At 39.9% G+C, this 21,789-nt stretch overlaps 1 protein-coding gene across 1 annotated transcript in view; it reads right to left on the minus strand.

Annotated features, from left to right (window-relative positions):
* The window catches only part of TMEM200A (transmembrane protein 200A), a 52,043-nt gene extending 41,691 nt beyond the window's left edge, over window positions 1–10,352 (minus strand). Inside the window, exon 1 of the mRNA XM_031610454.2 lies at window positions 10,153–10,352. The gene's annotated coding sequence lies outside the window, so the exon portion shown is untranslated. The remainder of the gene's footprint in view (window positions 1–10,152) is intronic.
* Between the last annotated feature and the right edge of the window lie 11,437 nt (window positions 10,353–21,789).

The raw sequence follows: 21,789 nt of genomic DNA on the forward strand, positions 1-21,789 counted from the left end.
CTTAGTAGCAAAAGAACAGACAGGAAGAAGTGAACCAAAAGAGGAGGGGATAGACCTCTTATTATATACATACAGGACAGAGCATTGTAAGGCCATGGAAAATCTCAAGCGTTTAAAGGATTATTCCAGAGAGGAACAAAGTCAGCTATTACCAAACATTTCATGCAACACCATGCTCACAAGACCCTTACATGCTGTAATACGCACTGGTGTCTTGTCCATATCTACACAATACAGGGTGGGGGGGGGGGGTGGTTTGGGTTCACTACTTCATTTACTTTTATGAAACAAGGAGAAACAGTTCCCTACACCACCCCCCCACTCTCCTCGCAAGACAATACATAAGGAAAAGCCACTTTTTCTTGAGAAAAATGGAAAATATCATCAGATGAGCCAGAATAGCCATAGTTAATTCAGACAAATTCAAGTTATGCAATACTAGCTTGGCTACATAGTCATGTTTTCTTTAATGCTCCCTGTTCACGAACTATTCAGACAGAATAGAGATTTGCAGCACTCTGTCAGCTAGTCTTAGCCAAAACATACAAAACCCATACTGAGAAGGAGCAATTTTAAAAGTTTGATAATAAAGTATCCTGAAACACAAGCCAAATAAAAAATGATTAATACGAGCCATTTATAAGCTACAATTCTATCATTCTCCCAAAGCTACAACATGAAGTCATATTATCTTTAGGAGATCGATGAAATCCAGAATGGTTTCTTGGTCTACTTCTCAGATTTTCGCTGCGGCTCATTTTTTGTTTTTACAGTTTGATCATAATAACTAATAGCCTTAAAGCAGACCAGACCTCTTTCCTAGGGCTTTTTTTTTTTTTACTGCTGTATGTCAAAATCTTTGCTGTCACTGCTGAAGACTTGAATGTCAACCCGCCACGTCTTTCTCTTCTAAATTGCTAACCGTGGCAAGCGACAACACTTGGTCTCATCAAAGGACTGACTAAAAGAAAGGAAACAGTTCTATGATATTAAGGCCACATGCATTTCCAGCCACATGACATGGTAAGACCCACTTCTCGTAATTCCAGTTACTCAAATAAGAAAGAAATCTCCCAGCTACTTGTGTACAACATTATTTGTGAATGTGGGCTTACCCCTAGAAAATAATTAAAGTCTGTGGCTGCCGCTATAGTACTGACCTATCTTCCCCTACATCTACAGTTCTGTCCTCATAGCATCACTATATTCTCAGTCCTGAAGCTGCCAAAAAATGAACTGTCTGACTACATAAGTTCTTTATGTAAGGCAAAGAAAGTGCTTGTGTCAGTTTCTATGAGCTTTCCGTACAGCACAGAGCTACTGAATGTGGGCAACTGGATCTAATCCATGCAGTTAGGCACAACACAGCAACAAGATTATTAATAAAAACAATGGATGAATCTGCACAACAAACATTACTCAGACCTCCAATAACCATGTCTAAACTAAAAGAAAAAAGTAACAGAAGGATTTCAGCCACTTGGGTATTCCCCAACACAGCCTCACTGTTGAAGCGCAACATCCTCAGCTAATTCCAGAACAAGTGACTCATCAGAAAAATCCTCCAAACCTCTGGTGTTCGGCAACACCAGTGCCCACCCTGGCTCTGGTTTTACCAACCTTTCTCCTCAACTGATTTCACAGCTTGCACTACTGGAGCTCTCTCCTTATTTCCTTGCCTTCCCCATTTTCCCCAGTAGATGCTTCTTTAACTGGAAAGGAAGAACTACTGAATTAGGAAATAAAGCTTAGAACTCAACTTTGAAGTCCATCATTTCAACAACATTTAACATATTTAACCTGTGGTTGATGCTGATACTAGCTTCTCACTGAATATTAAGCAATGTTTTAGGCTGTTTCCACAGCACTCAATATTCTGAGCTGAAAATATTCTCCTTAGCTCAAATCGGAAAACCATGCATGTTAAACTTTATTCAAAACACTGTACAATAACAATTAGAATAATCTAGTACTAAATATAAATCTTGTAAGGAAGGACTGCAGATTATCTTCTCTAGGTGGCCCTCTTGGGCTCTGCCTTCTCTATCACAGAGTAAACACCTAGTACCATGTACACTAACAAAAAATGACCATAAAAACAAAGGTTGAATATTCTCAACATTCTTTGGAGAAAGCAAGAAAAGTAACAAACTTCACACATCACAAAGTCATGTCACAAGGCACAATAATAAAACATTTGTATGCTTTGAAGGAATACCCTGGTGAAAACATTAATAGAAAGCTACTCCATCTGGGCTCAGCCTCCCATAATTTAATCCTGACTCTGTGATAACTGCACTTCTTTTACAGTAATTACATAATGTATACAATGCAACCTCATCAGAATCTGCAGGTTTCACAAGAAAAAAAAATTCTGAATAAAAAAATGTCACTATATCAGGAACTAAGATGAAAAGGAACCTTTGTCTTAGCTATAAGCCATTCTCCATTACCTCCATTAACTCCACAGCCAGAGGACAAAGAAAAATTACAAACTGGAGTTCTGCAAAACACAACATTGGTTGTTCTTAACAAATAAATGCTCTTCTCTGTAATTTCATTGGTAGCTGTATTGTTTGTAAACTTGGTTTGAAAAGCAGTGACTTGTCTTTCTAATACTGTATAACCTATTGAACTATGTTCCATCAGACCTGGCAGTTATTCCTCCATGGGCACTAGCTCATGAGGCCACATCCCAGGAGAATAAAATTAAATTAGAAGAAGAATGGAAATAAATTCAGAATAGAAGTATGTAAAATAATTTGCAAGTATTTCCTTCCTGGCAAAGAACAAGCAAATATTTTGCAGGGGTTCTAAGAAGGATCTGGGGAAAGCATTTAGGTACCGAATTAACATTAAGAGATTCTGAACTGTCTGCTAAGCCTCTGAATGTCATTATTATTAATATTTGTTGGTCATTTTTTACTAGGGTACTATTACAATACTGATTATTGTGACACAAGAGAACAGTCAGTTAGAAATACATTTTGTGTGGAAGTTTGAACTTGTTTAGCAAATGCCTCATAATCCATTTGGGAGTGTGGTGCCTCAAGATGTCCCACCAATTCTAAGCATTTTGTATATCCAAACATAACGAAAATAACCAGATCACTCTGACTGGCCTCAAGGCCAGAGAATGGGCCTATGCATCAATATTTTTCTAACACAGACCTGGAAAAACCATACTGGAAACAAAAATCTGTGCAAGTATGGTAGCTACGCACTCCCTTCAAATAAACACCATTTAATTTTCCACCATTTTGAAGAAAGTCCCCATTGTTATTGTGCTCGTTAGTCTTCTGTGAGACAGAAACAGATTACACAGATTTGCATGGTAGCAACTTTTAAGTTCAAGGCATTTGTTTGATTGCAAAAGGAAACAACAGCTCACCTAACTAGCAAAAACAGAGTAAAATGCCGTTACTTAGTAGTTCCTGTCTTGGTAAACATACATGTTCTGCCTGGCTGTCTTTCTTTTAATCACTGAATCAAAATATTTGGAGTTGGAATGTCATGTTCAATTCCCAGCTCCACACAGGACCACCCAAATTTGAAATCCTATCCCTCCTATACCCTCTAGATCCTTTAGCATCTTCATAGTTTGATTAAATTAGCTTAAGTGCATCTTCTGCAAGAACTGTTTAATGTCATTTTTGTAGATCAATATATTTTGATACACAATGAAGAAAAATATAAATAATTTAAAATGCACCTTCAACATACAATTTCTTCATTTTCAGTTTATTTCAGAGTCAAAAGACAGGAATGCATCGGAGAAGAAACACCACCATATATTCTGTTTGTGATTTTCTATTTATTATTTGAGCCTATTTCCATCTACACCATTGAATCTAGTAAAGTTAACCTTTAAATATGCTACTTATTATCTCATAGTTTTTCTGCCTGCATTTTTTCCTTCAACTTCTCTTTTGACATTCAATTTTTCTCTTCTCTCCTTTTATTTTTTCCTCCTTACTTCACCCCTTACTTGCTTTCTTATTCCTACAGAAATATAGTCATACCTCAGGTGAAACAAGTCAACTGTTAAATACACTGTCATGCAGGTCCCTTCCAACCTAGATGATTCTATGATTTATAGCACAAAGTACACATCTGCCAAATCTTGCACACGGTATCAGGTTTATTCAGTTGACCTCAAACAATCCTACCATGGCATCCATGTCTACAGGACAGCGTGGTTCCTTGGTGCATATCTTATTCCAAGATCAGAAAGTAGCCTGACACCTTATATGCTGTGTGTGTAGCACAAGATAATGCAAAAAAGCTGTAGCAACCAAGTTGCTTACACTTTACCTGTTCCAATTAACACTACATTAGGAAAGCTTCTTTGCTGCAGTAGAACACTGCCCCAACACACAGTGCTACTTTCTGAAGAGTGAAGAGAGTAATACATTAAACCTACATTTCACTGCAGTGCCAATTTAAGCCAAATTTCCTATCTGAGCAAGAGAGAAAGACAGACTGCATCTGTGCATGTATCCATGCAGAGACAGGAATATACAGGAAAAAAAAATTGATAACTGGATCAAGCCAACCGCTGGGCTAGTATGCGATTCCATGACAATCCTGCCAACTCGTGTGAGGATAAAGCCTTGCTGACATGAAGTAAATTCTTAATTATGAGTTTTCCAGTACATACAAAAATGGTATAACGTTCTAGCAGCTCTGAGAGTTATTCATTTACCTACTATTTCTCACACACAGAATTCTAATAAATCGCAAATAGATGGTTTGCAAGCAACAGCAAATCAAAATTGATTGGTGTTTCTTTTGTTTGTTTTAAATTACAACATACCCTTTCACCTTCATTATTTTGAATTACACAAAGAAGAGAAAAATGCAAGCGCTCTGAATTGCAATTTTACACATACAACTAGATGGATGGGCAAGTTATGGTACAAGTAACAGCACTCTTTTTTAATTCAATACATAGAAAAACATAAATGATAAGATTAATTAGATATACATTTGTTCTTCAACAATGGGCTGCTGATTACAGATAAGCACAACCATTTATTCAGATACACTCAGAAGGAAAATCTGAAAACAAAAAATCAAATTCTATTACTACTATCACTATCACACCAAATTCATCAAGACTAAGTAAAGGTTCTTAACTGCCTCTAATTAATCTGCTTTGATGGTTAAAAAAAACAACCCACAATCAAAATGACTTCTGGAGTTCTCCCTCCCCCATTAGTGGGGAAGTTATGCTACCATCATTGTAAATCACTAACCACTTGTTTCAAATTCATATCTGCTCCCTCAGCTGATGTCACAGATCCCAGCATAAGTCAAAGGCATCAAAGCGAAACCTCTCCTGCTTGGAATTAAAGAATTAAAAGCTGCTAATCAATTCTTACAGTCATAGAATGTTACTGCCCAACTGCATCAAACTTTCATTGAAAATGACCTTCCCCTTTCACAGCCAGAGTGAGTTTATGGAAATATGCAGTTTCAGAATGCTCAAATATTAATGCTTTTTACCCAAGGGTTTTCAAATGACATCACTGGGATGTCTAGTCCAGTGGTCTTTGTGAAACAGCTAAGAAAAAAAATAAAGTCATAAAAGGAGACTTTTCTTCTTGAGTTCTCTGCCTTTAAACTAGTGGCAGTGAGAATAACTTACATTATGTCATCTATCTCTTGTGATTTCTAAAATCTGCTTGGTTAGAGCTTGCATATGAAGTGGAAACAATCAAATCCTCATTCCTCAGTATCAGTAACAGTATCACTGTGAAGCTCAGTGGAATAGAAGTGAAACAAAAATGTAGGAAAAAAATGCCCTTTGATTCTACTTAAATTAATTGGAGGAAAATAAAAAGAATAATTGAGTACAACTCCAGTGGGGTACAAATAATGAGATGTTTATCAGAATGGACACCAGAGAGTAAAGCGACAACTGCCTAACATTCCTCCTAACAACTCTCAGTGGCCGTGCACAAAAAGGCAGTTCACAGCTTCATTTCCCACAACTCTGTTTTGGCATTACTTTCCCCAAACTCTCTGCTGGATGACTGCATTTCACTGAAGATGACAAGATCCTCAGGTACTCAGTTTTGGTTAGGTGGCTCTGCGCTTCTTTGGCACACTTTTCTAGTTACGACAAATCTCCCCAGCATGAAACAGGGAAAAACAGATACGATGACTTAAAGGAAAATCATCCTCCCTTTTCACATCTTCTGCTTATTGAATTATTTTCAAAAAGAACCAAATGCTCTTTGTAATATTTCTATCGCCAGAAGATCAAAATAAGAATACTGAGCGATACAAACATGCTCTGTCAGTACTGTAGATGAAAGATTACAAGCAGCTCTTTGTTATGAGATATCCATCTCATTTGGCTGGCTGTGCAAAAAAAATTTTAAGAAGAGAAAGAAAAGAAAGAAAGGAAAAAAACATTTGATTTTTAAGGAAAAGTAGCCAAGCAAAAACACAAAGTTTAAAACCACTGATCCTACAATAAAGTTCTGGTAGGTTAATGCAATTACATCTATACGAGGAGATCAGCCAATATACTCTTAATATTTCAGTACTGTGTTCAGCCATCAAGTCTACCTCATCTGCTCCTGCTGGGGTACACTGAGATGAGAAGAGACTACAAATATAGTGATAGTGTAGGTGCTAAACTGTGTGTCAAACAGAAGCTATTAGGAGCGGAACAGAACAAGAAAATTTCTGTACAGTCAGACTGTAGTCCCAAGAAGGAAATTGAGAACAATGCTTATTCTCACCAACTCCACAAAATGAAGACTACTAAAACGAGTGGGTAGGGTAACAGCTGTGCCAAACATCTGTTCAGCAGTTTCATTCACCAGCGCTGTCAGCATTTCACCTCTCCGTGCAATCTACAATCCACTTATTAAGAACCTAATTACCCATAGATTGTGTGGGTGATGTGGTAGTAAGGGAAAAAAGCTGAAATTTCTCCTTACTTTATTCTTATTTTAAAACAAAAGCACTAACTCAATGCCTTCAATTTCTAGTGGACCAAGAATGTGCGCATGTTCTAAAATAAAGAGATGTGTACAAACCTTCTAAGAAGATTGGTAATTATTACGTTACTGATTACTATTCATTACTACTTGAGCAACATAAGAGAGGCACAGCGCAGGAAGCAGTACAAAGATTCTGCTGGTAAACACACACTAGGAAGAACCTCCCTGAATCCTCACAGCAATGGCATATTTGGGATGTCTTCCCACATCCATCAGATTGCAGCATCACAAATCTTAACTACAAGGTTTCTGCAGAACAGATTCAAGCCCTTTTAAAGGCTTCTGTGTACAACGGTATCATAAACATTACCTAATGGGATTTTCTATCTGGCCTTCAGCTGCCTTTCTACAAGTGGTCAGGTTCTCCTTAGACTCTTTGCCAGCCACATGCCAGTATCTGAAACATCTTACGGTATCTAAACTGGGACAAGATGCCCATGCTTTCACAAATGAATCCTAGTTTCAGTGTCTGCTCCTGCACGCTGGAAAGCAATTTGCAATTTTCTTTCTTCCAGCACCATGAGATCAAACACCTGTAGACAAAAGTAATTTATCTGTTTAAAAAGCATAATGGCACCAAGTCAAGCGTACACACCGTCACTACCTAGGATATCAAGCTCTTATTTCCTCTACTGCTATCATAGACAAGACTAATAACATTCTGTAAAATCACAGAATCACAGAATTGCCAGGGTTGGAAGGGACCTCAAGGATCATGAATCTCCAACCCCCCTGCCACACGCAGGACCACCAACCATTCCACCTAATGCTAGACCAGACTGCCCAGGGCCCCATCCAATCTGGCCTTGAATACCTCCAGGGACGGGGCATCCACAACCTCCCTGGGCAGCCTGCTCCAGTACCTCACCACTCTCTCCGTAAAGAAATTCCCCCTGACGTCCAACCTAAATCTCCCTTCCCTCAGCTTAAAACCATTTCCCCTTGTCCTGCTGTCACTCACCCTTTCAAAGAGTTGATTCCCCTCCTGTAAAAAAAATAAAAAATAAAAAATAGGAAGCTACTCATGCCAGCAGCTCATAGGTTTTATACTTCTTATATCATACCTTTATTTGGTTTCAATGATTCTACTGGAAGTCTTCACTGATCTTCAGCATTTCAGATTTTTGGCTCCTAAAATATACTGAACAAGCTATGAGAACAGTCTCCTGCTGTTTCCTACACACATTCTAGTCCTTAACTAATTTTCACTTCTTTTCCCCTCTTTTGTTCCCAGAGAGACATGAGTCAATTGAGATCATACAACCCACAAGATGTGGCTGATGTGAAGACTTGTGTATGGCACAGGTGTTGTGTTATATGCCTAGTATTCAAGAAAATGGAAGCAGAACCCATTACAATACAGCTTGATCCAGTAAAAGTCCAGTAATGCTGCTAAACCAGTGAACAGTTTCAGTGGAGTTACTGGCCTATTGTTCTAAGCAATGAACTTATACCACTGGTAATCATTAGAGATGGATTTTGGTACTACTCACCTGTTTGAGGGTCAGCATACATTGCAGTGCTTCAAGAACAGAGCTCGCTCAGTCCCTACTTTACAGGATTAAATTCAGACAGCCCACCACTTAATTTGATTACAGAGCTTCCATAAAAATGAATTCTGTTGCAATTCCAGCGAGACTGTATTGGGTGGAACTGTTTCTATACATGGAATAAAATGATTCTAGTGTGCTTAACTCCTGCATCATTATTCCTTTTCCAGCCTACCTTTGGATTACTGTTGCAAACCAACAAAGGAGCAACAAACATGCTAAGAAAATAAAAATCATGTATGGTTTTATTTCTCAAACTGCTACTTACCTACCACACATCTTTTCCCATGTCTCCAATTACTGTCAAAAAACCATTTAAGTTATCTTCTAGCAAGTATTTTGCTAGAAGAACATTAAAATGTTCCGAACTCAATAGACCTTTTGGCTTCATTGCTAAATAATTCAAATTGCTTTCAGTGGAAATAAAATTTTCAGGTTTTCTTTGTACCTTCTACAAAGGAGCACAAAAAAATAATAATAATTAAAGGAAGAAATGCACTGTTTGTTTCTATCTGGATACTCACTTGGTTTCCCTCACAGATAGGAAGTACCACCTAGTTAACAAAGAATAACAGAGCCGTTGCCAGAGTACTGATCTGAAATAGGGTGAGCCAGAGGCTACACCACCTCTGGTGGCAAGGCTGTCTTGAGCAATACAGCCCTCAGTCCCATAAGCACTGTAAGTACAGCGTCCACCACATGACCACAGGTTATTTTGAAGCTCACATTATACAGAACGACACACTAGAAGAATACTTTTGTCTGAACGCTCTCGTCTTTAAAGAGGAAAAGCAGTTTTATTTTTTATGAGCTCTGTATGAAGCAGACAGCAGCGGTTAATGACAATCAGTCCCAAGTGTCAATGGACATCGCTCCCACAGTCTCAGCTGCGCGCATGCTGAATTCAGCACCAACACAACAATGCTTGTGGCAACGGGATATCAGGAGATCCTGCTCCGCACCCCCAAGTTGCTCCTGGTCACTCTGCTTCAAAGCCTGCTCCAGAGTGGCTTCTGGCTGCTCGGGGAGAGATTTATTCGAGCAGCGAGGTGCGCTCTCACCGAGGGAATCAGTGCAACCCCCCTGCTGTCCCCGCGCTTCGCCCTTCCAGCACTCTGCACACCACCATTTTTCCTCAAACAAAGCTGAAGAGAACCCGAACTTGGGCGGTAATAAAAGCGAACGTGGAACTTCCCGGGGCGGGGAAGGCAGCGGTGCGAAGCCCTGAGGCAGCTGCCGAGGCCGGAGCGCTGCGGGCGGTGGCAGCGCGCAAAGTATTCCGGAGCCGAAGCAGACAAAAGAGGGTGTAGCAGCTGCACGGAAGCGGCAGACCCGGCGTGCCGCCGGCTCCGCGCGGGAGGAACAAAGTCTATTTCGGGGAGAAAAAAAAAAAAAAACCCGTGCCTCTCCCCTGTGTGCCTCTCCTCCCCCGCCCGCTTGACCCCCCGCCGCCCAGGGCTCCAGGAGCGCCTCCAGCCCACCCAGCGCCGGAGCCCAGCCGGGAGCGATCTCCCCGCGGAAGCGCTGCGAGTTCGGGGGCGCGGAGCACCCCTCACACACCCCCCCCACCCCTCAGCGCTTACCTGCGGGGAGGAGCGGGGCGTCCGCCGCTCTCACGGCGGGGAGCGCTGCGGGGCTGCGCGGCGCGGGGAGGAGGACATGGGGCCGCTCCGGTGAAGAGGCGGCTGGATCGGGCTCAGGCGGAGGCTCCTCTCGCCCGTCCCCATCCGCGGCGAGGCTCGGGCGGAGGCAGGCGGACGGCGGGGCGGTCACTGCCGCCCGGAGAAGGACGCCCGCCGACCGGGGGCTGCGCGCCCCCCCTCCGCCGCCGCGCGGACAGCCGGAGGCGGCCGCCCGCTGCTCGCCCCGCGGCGACGGGCGGGTGCCATAGCAGCGGGGCCGGGGGCGTGGGCGGGCGGCGGCCACCAGAAACTTTGCCGGCCCCGCGGAAAGGCGCTCGGCCGCCCCACGCCGGTCCCCGCCGCAAAGTTTCACTCCCCGAGCCGCCGGCTGCGGGTCCGACACCTTGGGGACGGCCCCTCCATCTCCCGCCGCTCCTCACGGGACGAGGAGGAAGGAAAAAGGGGCAGGCAGCACGCGGCGGGACGGCAGCGAGGCTGGGGCAGAACTTTCCTTCTCCTCTCAGAAGAACGCAGCCACCCCCCAAGAGAAACGTCCCCTCCTCCCAGCGCCGCTCTGCCGCCCGCCCCGCCGGGCGCGGGCTTTGTAGGGCGTCCGGTTCCGCCCCGGCGGGCTGCGGGGCCGCGGCCGCGAGGGAGGAGCCGCGGGGCGGGGGCTCGGAAGTCGGGGCCGGGAGGTTCGCCGTGCTCGGGTGGGTGAGGGGTCAGAGCTGGGTGATTCACTGCGGTGGGTTTTGCCTCAGAGCTCAGGGACGAGAACACTTCTGTTATTCAGCTCTTTTCTTTTTATTCCTTTCTTTTTTTTTAATTCCTTTTTTTTTTTTTTAAATTTCTTTTTTCTTTTTTTTTTTTCTTTCTTTCTTTCTTTTTTTCTGCTTATTTGTTGTTGTCCGCCTGCTCCTAGTGTCCAGCCCGGGACACTTTGGCTACCGGCTGCTCGCATCTCCCGACCACGCGAGATACAGCCAGCGGATGGGATCGGCGAGGGGAGGACTCCTACTTGCACGGGATTTTACCCAGCGTGTACATCGGGCGTATCTCGTGGGGAAAAAAAAAAAATGCACCTGTTTAGAGTCGGTGGTTGTTTTTTTTTTTGATTTTCAAAAATTGACTGGACCTGTAAGTTGCCGTTGCTTTTCATACTATTATTCTACTTAATGCTGTCCTAAAAAGACAGAAAGATGTTGAACTCGGAATCTGCATATTTAAATGTACCTGAGGCTTGAGATGGCAGCAGCATGGGTGCTCCTGTCCACCATGCAGTAGGATCTCACACCTTGGGTGCAGAGTGGTCGGTTCTCAGAGCTCACATTATGACTGCATCCCTGTCTGATGGCTGCATCAAAGACAGCTGTCACCCAGCCCTAGCAGGGAGGCATCTGGCTCAGGACTAGCAAAGGGCAGAGGAACATTCAGCAGAAGTAGGAAGTATCACATTTCCTGCTTCAGCATCTTTTGATTTGAGGAGGAAAGAACAGCTTACAAGTATCAGGTTTCTGCCTGTTTGCTCAGATATTACCGGACCTGTACTTTGGCTTGCCCATCACAGAGCAGTTATGTTTGATGCCAGCAAGGGAGGGGACATCCGGCAGACAGAGGTGTGCTCAGGTTCTCTGACACCACTGCACACCCCTGGAGGTGAGGGAAAGGATGATGCTTGTGCACACCAGATCTCTTTCAAAAGTCAGTGTCTCTGTGTATATTCATATATATTTTTTTTCATTAGAATTTATGGGAAATGTCACAGTGGTAAAGGTGTGGAAACTTCACTCTCCTGTGCTACCAGTAGATCATGACATCTGGATTAAGGGCATGATGTGAGCCAACACCAGCAAGGGCAGAGATCATCTCAGTTCTTGCTCTGTCTGTTTTTGTCGATCTCTTTTTTTTTCCAACCCCAGACAAAGTACAGCATCACCACATCCTCTCCATTCATATTTTTGTGCCATAAGATGCTCCTCGGGTCCTTTGGAAGTACTTAGATGACTTATGCTTTCAAACAGCCCCTTTCCACAAAAAGTAAAAATTAACAAGTGTTCAGAGGCAGCATGGTTGTGAGGACGGAGCAGTGGGCTAGGGCATAGGTGTCAGCAATGCTATGAAGTGGGGAACCAGACAGAGGTGTCAGACAGAGATTGTGTGGTACAAGCACAAAGCCCACACTCCCACTGAACCACAAAGTCATGATTTTTCTACACTACCACATAGGTTATATGTATGAAAATAGGATTGTTGTAATTTTAAAATGTGAGCAGTGTGTTTTGTGGGAGCTTGCCGTGGATGATGGCGCAGCAAGATCTGCCCATCCCAGTGAGTGGGATTTGACTTGTACAGCTTTGCTTCTTATCTGGTACATTTCACTTCTTGCCTATTCCTTTTCCTACTTAGAGCAGTTTGATATGATCTGAAGACCATTGATTTAAGGGATTTACTGTTGATATGCAATGGAAAAGGAAGAAGAGAATAAGGCTGCGGGCTCTTCAGATCTCAGATATCTGCAAATCTCTGGAGTCAGCCAATGTCAAAACCAATATTCCAGACTTTAAAAGTCAACACGGATATTGCTCATCCCAGTAAAACAAACACGTTAATGCATTAATTATGATGGTGGTTGCTTCTGAGATTATAGAAAGAATCAGTAATTAACCTCATGAGTGAGATCCTCCCTTTTAATTCACTTAAAGGCATGGAATACTTTTGTTTGAAAATTGGTATGTTAGCAGCATTATTCTAGTTTCCTTCCAACCTGCGTCTTCCAGCTCATCAAATGAAGTCATTCATTTGCTGCCATAAACAAGGCAGTGGTTGGGTTAAACAGTGAGCAGATCTTCTGTAAATTGAAGGCATTGAAGAAGGCAGATATTTACAGGATGTTTTTCTAAGGTTCAGGCTCACTTCTACTGGAATTTGGTTAGAATTTGGGTCACTGAATTGTCTTGTGTTTTAGGGTGATAAATGTGAATTCATGAGTTAGGATTGTGGATGTAATTGAAGGTTGAAGGGATCCCCATGAGCAGTGAAGAGCTGTAGTCAAATCTGGACAACTACAGGAAGAACAAACCTAGTTGTTTTTGCCAAGACTTGGTGTAAATAATACTGTGAATCAGTTACCTTACATAGCTTTCTTTCCACTTAATATTAAATTCAAATGTTCCTCTAAAGCTGTTATCCCTTACTTTTAATTAAGACATGGAGAAAATCTACTGTCTATCATTTATTCATACTCAGTTTTTTTCAGTGTTATCAGTACAAATTCAGTCTCCATAAGATATCAAGTGTTCCATAGTGATAATAAATGTTAATTCAGAATTAATAATCTGCAAAATATGTCTAGATCTCTGGCTAACAGCTGGTTTTAGTCCCTAAAAATACAGTCTAAGATCTTTAAAAGATGGACAAAACCTGAATAGTGTCTTAATATTAAATCACAAGCCTATAACTTATAATTAGATTATATGAGCTGATAAGCAAAATCCAGTCATAAAAAACTGAATCATCCCAATGTGTTCCTGGAGGAAATGGAGTTAACAGTGTAGACACTTCTATAACATACACACCCAAAGAGATCTTCCATGTTTTATGCATCCCAGCTGTATTCTTTCCGCTTTATTCCATGTTCTTTCTGAAAACAGGGGACATAAATATACTTTATTTGTGCTAAAATGGAAAGTCATTTCTGATTAATAAGACCAATCCTTTTTGCTGAATAAAATAGAAAAAATGCAGTATGTTTTGTTATGCAAAGACCGGTTTAAGTACTTTTCAGTGGTATATTGAAGCATATGCTTAGGTGAAGTGCATCATGTTGTGTACATAGAAACCTGCACCTATATTTGCCCAGAGCATTCTTTCTTGTTTCGTTTGCATCATTTGCTACTTCACGTCCTTGTTTACATATTTACCAATCGGCTCAGGTGTCCAGGCAATGACAATAACTGACACACTTGTAATCTGCAGTAAATGCTGTACCCTGGGGCATTATCATGTGGACTCAAGCCCTGATCCAGTGTCCATCACTCAAGAGACTTCATTGGCCTCAACACATTTTTCACTGGATCTTCACTTGCACAGGAATTTAAAACAAACTTACCATATTCAAATTTGAGTGATATATGTGTTTGGCATGAACAAGAGGCAGTATGTCTTACAGGTATTAAATGTCCTAAACCACCACATGTTTTTGAACCATGAAACACAAAGTCAGTTTTGGTAACTTCTACTTTTGCTAAGGTGAGTAAATTAGGAAACTTGTGCTTCGCCAAGTTTAATCTTATATTGGAACATATAAATATAAAAAACACAGAATTTTTAAACAGCACAATAACTTCTAAATGGGAAAAACATTAACAATATGCTGCTAAAAGGCACCTATGAACTTGGACCTGGGATCAAGAACTTCTGCTCTTCTGGACTTTCTGTGTGGCCTTGGAGATGCCACTTGACCTCTCTGGAGGGAAGACTTAAGTACATCTAGAGCTTTCTTGAACTAATGTTCTTGTCTTATCAACGTTTATAAATATCTAAAGGGCAGGAATCACAAGGATAAAACCAGGCTCTTTTTGGTTCTCAGTGACAAAGGGTAATGAACACAAACCAGAAAACGAAAGTTCTCTCCGAAAATGAGGAAGAACTTTTTTACTTTGAAGGTGACAGAGCACTGGAACAGGTTGCCCAGAGAGGCTGGGGAGTCTCCTTCTGTGGAGATATTCAAAACCCACCTGGACACTTTCCTATGTAACCTTTTGTAGGGAAACTGCTTTAGCAGAGGGATTGGACTCAATGATTTCCAGAGGTCCTTTCCAACCTCTACAGTTCTATGATTCAGTGACTTTCTTTTGAACAGAGACAGTGAATTATTATTAAAGAGGATCGATTCCTCATAAGCTGTTGGTTTAACTTGTGACAGTGTCACTACTTCCTACTCCCTGTCTCTTCAAGCAGAAACTACTTTATAGCACCCTCGGAGGTTTATAAGCAATGTCTTAGTGTCCTTGCCTAATCCCATGCTGTACTAGTAGCTCAGCTCCTAGGCCCTGGTGCCAGCATTCATCAGCCAACTGCTAAGATGTTCAACAGGAAACTAATACTTTTGCTGTGATGTCTTATACCCTAGCACTAAATAGAACTCATCATTAAGTATCAGTAAAGCTACTTCTTTGGTCTCCTTAGAGCAACAGTGTGAGAGTCCTTCCTATACTGACAGGAAAAATCTTAGGAGTGCCTGGGCTGCTTCATCTCTAGCTGTCCAGTGCAACTCCCAGTACTCATCTGTTATATGCTGTCTTTACCCTGCTAGAAGCTCTCCATAGCAGATAGCATCTTTTTGATTTGCATCTGTGCAACACTGAATGCAATCAGGTCTTATTCATCAGAATTACTGTGTAAATATTTGTTAATAGCAACATAAAGCCAAGAAATACAGGACAAAGTAAATGCTGGAATCGCCAGCAAAGTACCAAAGTAAATGCTGGAATAAAAAAAGGATTATGACATCTATCACTATCTATGTTAACAATAATTAAATAGCATACTAGCATATAAAATAGCATACACTAGGTGATATATTACTTACTGGCTTGACCTTTACCTTAAATAGATTCTGAAGGCAGTGAGAATGCAGAGAGAAATGTCCACTTCCAAATGATCGACAGGTGGTCAACAATGCTTAATAGTGCTGAAGCCAATGGGATGAGGTTTAATAAGACCAAATGCCGGGTTCTACACTTTGGCCACAGCAACCCCAAGCAACGCTACAGGCTTGGGGTGGAATGGCTTGAAGACTGTGTAGAGGAAATGGACCTGGGGGTGTTGGTTGACGCTCGGCTAAACATGAGCCAGCAGTGTGCCCGGGTGGCCAAGAAGGCCAATGGCATTCTGGCTTGTATCAGAAGCAGTGTGACCAGCAGGAGTAGGGAAGTAATTGTTCCCCTGTACTCAGCTCTGGTGAGGCCGCACCTTGAGTATTGTGTCCAGTTCTGGGCCCCTCACTGCAAGAAAGACATTGAGGCCCTGGAGCGTGTTCAAAGAAGGGCAACAAAGCTGGTGAGGGGTCTGGAGCACAGGCCTTATGAGGAGCGGCTGAGGGAGCTGGGATTGTTCAGTCTGGAGAAGAGGAGGCTCAGGGGAGACCTTATTGCTCTCTATAACTACCTGAAGGGAGGTTGTAACGAGCTGGGGGTCGGCCTCTTCTCTCGTGTAACTGGTGATAGGACTAGAGGGAATGGTTTCAAGCTTCGCCAGGGAAGATTCAGGCTGGATATTAGGAAATACTACTTCTCTGAAAGGGTGGTCAGGCACTGGAATGGGCTGCCCAGGGAGGTGGTGGAGTCACCGACCCTGGAGGTGTTCAAAGAACGTTTGGATGTTGTGTTGAGGGATATGGTTTAATGAGAACCATTGGTGACAGGTGGATGGTTGGACTGGATGATCTTATAGGTCTTTTCCAACCTTAGTGATTCTGTGATTCTGTGATTCTGTGATTCTGTAATTTCATCATTTTATGCTTTCATATGATCTAACATTTTTTAAAAGAATAGACAGACAAGGATTTAACTCAACTTTCCAAGTATGATGAAAATGTATATATTTTAAAAAATTAATCTTTGAAAATCATATGTTGGTAGTGTCTGTAAATAGGAAGCCATATTTTTCTCTCTGTGCAGCATCAAAAGTGTTTATGGCATTTCATATGTAAAGAATGTGCTGGAATACTTGTTTGTAGCTGAAGTATGAAAACAGTGTGTGATTTTATCTGGTTTTAACATGTCGTGAAGTGATCTAAGAAATCAGACTTCATTAAATGTTTTCCACTGGTATAATGAAATCTTATTATGCCTTTATTTGAAATGTTAGTCTGAACAGAAATGTTGTTATGAATACCTGTATGTACTGGAATGTGTAATATCAGTCACTAATAAAAACCACTGAAATCCTTGTCTAAAAAGAGAACTGTTATTTATTATGCTCGGGTAGATGAAAAAACTCTGGAGCAATACACTGAATAAAGAAAGTGAAATGCATATGAGTTGGAATTCTTTTTTTAATGTGTGGGATAGTGAAGAAAAAAGGTTTCCAGATGTTGTTTTATTTTCAATTTCTTGTTTATCAATGCAGTTTATGAGCTTTGGCCTGTGTCTGAGACACTCTCTTGTGCTGGAATCTTTAAATTGCAGTACTATCTTGGAAAGAAAATATAAAGTAAAGTGTAAGCTTTTGTGTCCATTATAGCTGGAGCCCTCAATAAATAATATATTAGTGAAATATTTTGGTAGAATGAGCAAATATATAGAAAACATATTCTTTTCTCAGATTACTGAACTGTTTTCAGCAAACAATTGATCTACTCTGCGTTTAAGGTTTCCTGATACTTAACTAGGAATCAAAATACACAGCTCTTCTGTTTGGGCTGCTTCAAGATAAGTAGGCGGGATGTTGTTACCACAGGTAGTGTGTTTCCTTGTTTGCAGAAGGGCTTGTCTCTGCTTATTAAATACCAGCAATAGTGCCAGAAAAAGGGAAATGCCATCTTTTCATCATATACTTCCAGGAGGATAACAAAAAGCCGCACAGTGCATGATTAAACATGAAAGTTTTGTAGTAAGCTACTCATACAAATGCTGTCGTGAACAGTAGTCATACTGTGTACCCACAGAATTCCACTGTGGTCTTACAGGAAATCAGGAGCAAGTGAAAGGGTAATATAATGGGAAAAGTATTGTTGTTCTTCTGAATGAAAATCTAAATAATGAAAAACATATCACTTTTTTCACAATTTTCAAAGGTACTATTGAAGTATTTTACATGTGATGGATCATAATTAATCATTTTCACTGTGGTGATGGACAGTAAACTGGGCCTTCATGCTATTTTACACCATCTTAAATTCTTCTCACCACTCTTGCGGGAAAAAGCCATGGGCCATTAAGAAAACTGAAGTGATGCTTCTCATTTGAATACTTGTACCATTATTGAAATGTATTATTAAGGGAAGTTTATGTCTTACTACACAGGAAAAAAAAGTCTATGTAATAAATTCTTATTATGTAGAAGATGTAATTAATTACTTACAAGTGCCAGCAATCCACTTCCTAAATATTATTATTTCTAGACAAAAAAAAAAACAACTAGAATTGGACAATAGCTAGCTTCATTACAGTAGCATGAATGTTCTAAAACCCCTTTGTTACATGACCATATGTGCATGCTTCTTGAAAACATGAATTTTATGAAGTGACAACTGCCTCAAAGAAAGTGCATCTCTTCGTAGTCATTAGCATTTTATCCTCTGTAATCACATGCCTTTACTATCCTTGATTAAAGAGCTAGATCTTCATGCTTACATTATAGGAAATACTTCAGAAAAATGTTCATGTTCCAGAAAAAAAATTGCTAAAATATCTTCAGCACAGAAAACCAGAACAAAATCATCTTAATAACTTCCCATTATGCTTAGAAGTTGTCAGAACAGATTTTCAGGATAGTATCACACTAATAACACCAGAACCTGTTCTAGAGAAATGAATGTGTTTGCATTACATCTTGAGGGACTCCCTGTGTAATGAGATTGTGCAAGTCCCCTGAATAACTGAGTTCTACTGGGAAACTAGAGGAAGTTAGTTTTTATTCAAATAGTTAAAGATGCACAAAATCTTAAAGGTCGGGTCTAAACATATAGTAAAGTGACAGCCATAATTTCCAGACTTTATGAGGAATAGATGGTGAATGGTTGTTCTGTTAATTTTCATGCCTACTTCTGAAAGGCAAATGATGAATAACTCAGTAACAAAGACAACAAAATGTGATAATTAAAGCAGAATAATTGATGACATCAGGAAATTAACATTTAATATGAGAATCGTGATGAAAATAGTATTTATGCCTCATCCAGCATTTTGAATCCAACACAACACAAATCTATCTGCTATTTTTGCTAATATTTTAAGGACTTAATGTCATTTATATTTGGAGTAAAACTAAGAGAATAGAGTAAAACTAGGAGTAAGTACAGTGGAACTAACAAAATTATCACATTTATATTTAAATAAACAGTAATATTCTCTTTAATTCCAGTGCCCCAAATATTTGTTTTACTAAAATATGGCTTGAGCCTTCTCGAGAAGCAGAGCATTCTGTTACTGTATAATAAAACATTTTGGGACATATTTAATGGTAAAGTGAATAATACAACTGGAAAACCCACGGACAGTATTCTTAGGATCCTGCTAAGCTCACTCAGCAACGGTTATGTGGTCTTAGTGCTATCAAAACAACATTGGAGCCTTAATTTTTATTAGTTTTATTAAAATATTAATACTACATAAAATTACAATTCTGTAGTTTTGAGAATTTGGTTCAGTTTGGCAACGAGGTGCTCAGGAGGTGCAATGAACAAAAGGAGAAATATACTGAACCCTAAATGAAAGAGGACAGAGTGACTTTGTGCCTTCCTTATCTGGATCTAAATGAGAGAAATTTCTGTACTCTCATGTCCCATCCTCATATACATGATGCTGTAACTTACTTTTTTCCCAGCTTCTTAGAATATTTTTTTCCCCTGCTAGGCTTCTTACGCTTACAAATAGTGGATTTTTTAATACATATATATTTATATACAATGATTAGAATTACTGCTTGAAAAAGAATATGTTACATTCAGTTTTGCCTCATTCCACAACAGTCTTGTAGTGCTTAAGGATTTAAGTTTTCCCACAGGAACTAAGAAATACTAGGAGATATGTTATTTTTAGAGGATTACATACTGAAGCAAATCAAACTGAAATATATAACATAGCAGGAAAGAAAAAACAAAACCCTAACAAACCATAAAACCTAAATGGAAAGAAACCCTCACAATTTTTATCTCCTTTTAAAAGCACATTCTTCTACCTATTGTTTTTGTAGTCATGACTGAGAAGCCCATAAACAACACTTTCATTCTGAACCAGTAACCCAGAAAATAACGGATTCTCAGCATAACTTATGTCAGGAAATTGTCTTAGAAGAGACTGCTAAAGAAACTGAAATGTAAAAGGAAAAAATTAGGGATAGGGCAAACTTTTATACAAAGATGCCATTTTTTAAAAAATATGGTCTCTGTTTTCCTCAAATAATTGTATGTACATGTTAGAGATGATTTAGATACATGCATGCAATCTGCTGCCTATTTCCAGTCAAATTAATGTTATAAAGTGCTTAAGAGAGCATTATGGAAGAATAACGGTGGAGCCATTCATTGATGTTTAAAAATTTCATTATTAATAATTATATAACAATCATATAAATCTACCACAAACCTTAATTTATCATCATTTTGTCTAAGATCTCATTTATGAGTGGGTTAGAACTGCGTTGTTATTTATGAATATTAGATTTACTTAAATGGTAATTAACATAGAAGCTTGATAAAGAAGAGTTCTTTATCTATTATTTACATATGTCTCCCAGGGTTTATTATAGCAAAATTATTTTCAGGGGAATTATTTTTGGAGAAGTATTGATATCTTCATTAAACTACTAAAGATGGAAAGCGATTTTGTCAAAACAGGTTAATCTGATGCTAGGAGAAATGTGCTCTCAAAAAAAAAAAAAAAAAAAAAGTTATTTTAAAGTTATTTTTAATCAAATTTCCCAACATACTTAAGTTAAAATAAATAATATGGAACAAAATGCTGTGCAGAATGAGCTTGACTACCTTAGCATATTGTTAATTGCTTCAGCACATCTGCAGAACAGCTCACAGCAGGAGAGTTGGAGCTTCTGTTGATATAGTTTGACAAAATATAAATTCATTCCTTGTGTTGAAATGAAACATGAGGAACTTTGTCAGTATCTGTTTGTTTATTTTATCATCTTTTCAGAAAATATATTTTCTTCTTCACAGCTTAACCAAAGCTGGATAACATCTTCCTTGGGAAAGTTGTTTTGTTAGTTATTTATACATGACCAGACAAAATATGTACCCATTTGCATGTAAATCAGCATTGACTTTAGTGTTAATTTAGTGGATAGCACTGGATAGCAGAGAGACGAGGTGACTAGTACATGTTTTTATTTCATCTGTCACCGAAGACCTTCATGTAAATACATGGGGGAATGGCACGCACTTTCTAGTATTTTTTCCATCCCAAGAAAACTACTGCTGTTAACCTTGGTCTCCCACTTACTTACATTTCTGCACAAATAATTACTTTTTTTCTCCTTAGATTTCCTCTACAGTTTCCAATTGTCACAGCACTCCTGTTCTCACCAGTAGCTGTTACATAGCATGGTTATACACAGCTGACCAGAACATAAGAGCCTTTGTTTTTCATTCAGTCAGCAGATGCATTTTAGCTCTACAGTTTATTTACCAGGGGTTCTAAGTGCATCACACTGTTTCTGTAGAGTTTCTCCAATCAATTGAAGCTTAAGTCCATATTATTCATTAAAAAAAAAAAAAAAAAAAGGTTCTGATTTACAAAAAATCAAAAATCTATTTGATATTAACTTTGCTGGTAACCAGTTTAATTAACTAAATCCTCTTAGTTGTGATGTGATGTTTCCTAATTCTATGTCTTTCCCTAAAAGTTTAGACTGAACCTT

Source organism: Phasianus colchicus, chromosome 2 (assembly GCF_987193195.1).
Source record: "Phasianus colchicus chromosome 2, bPhaCol1.hap1.1, whole genome shotgun sequence".
NCBI classification, from domain to species: domain Eukaryota; kingdom Metazoa; phylum Chordata; class Aves; order Galliformes; family Phasianidae; genus Phasianus; species Phasianus colchicus.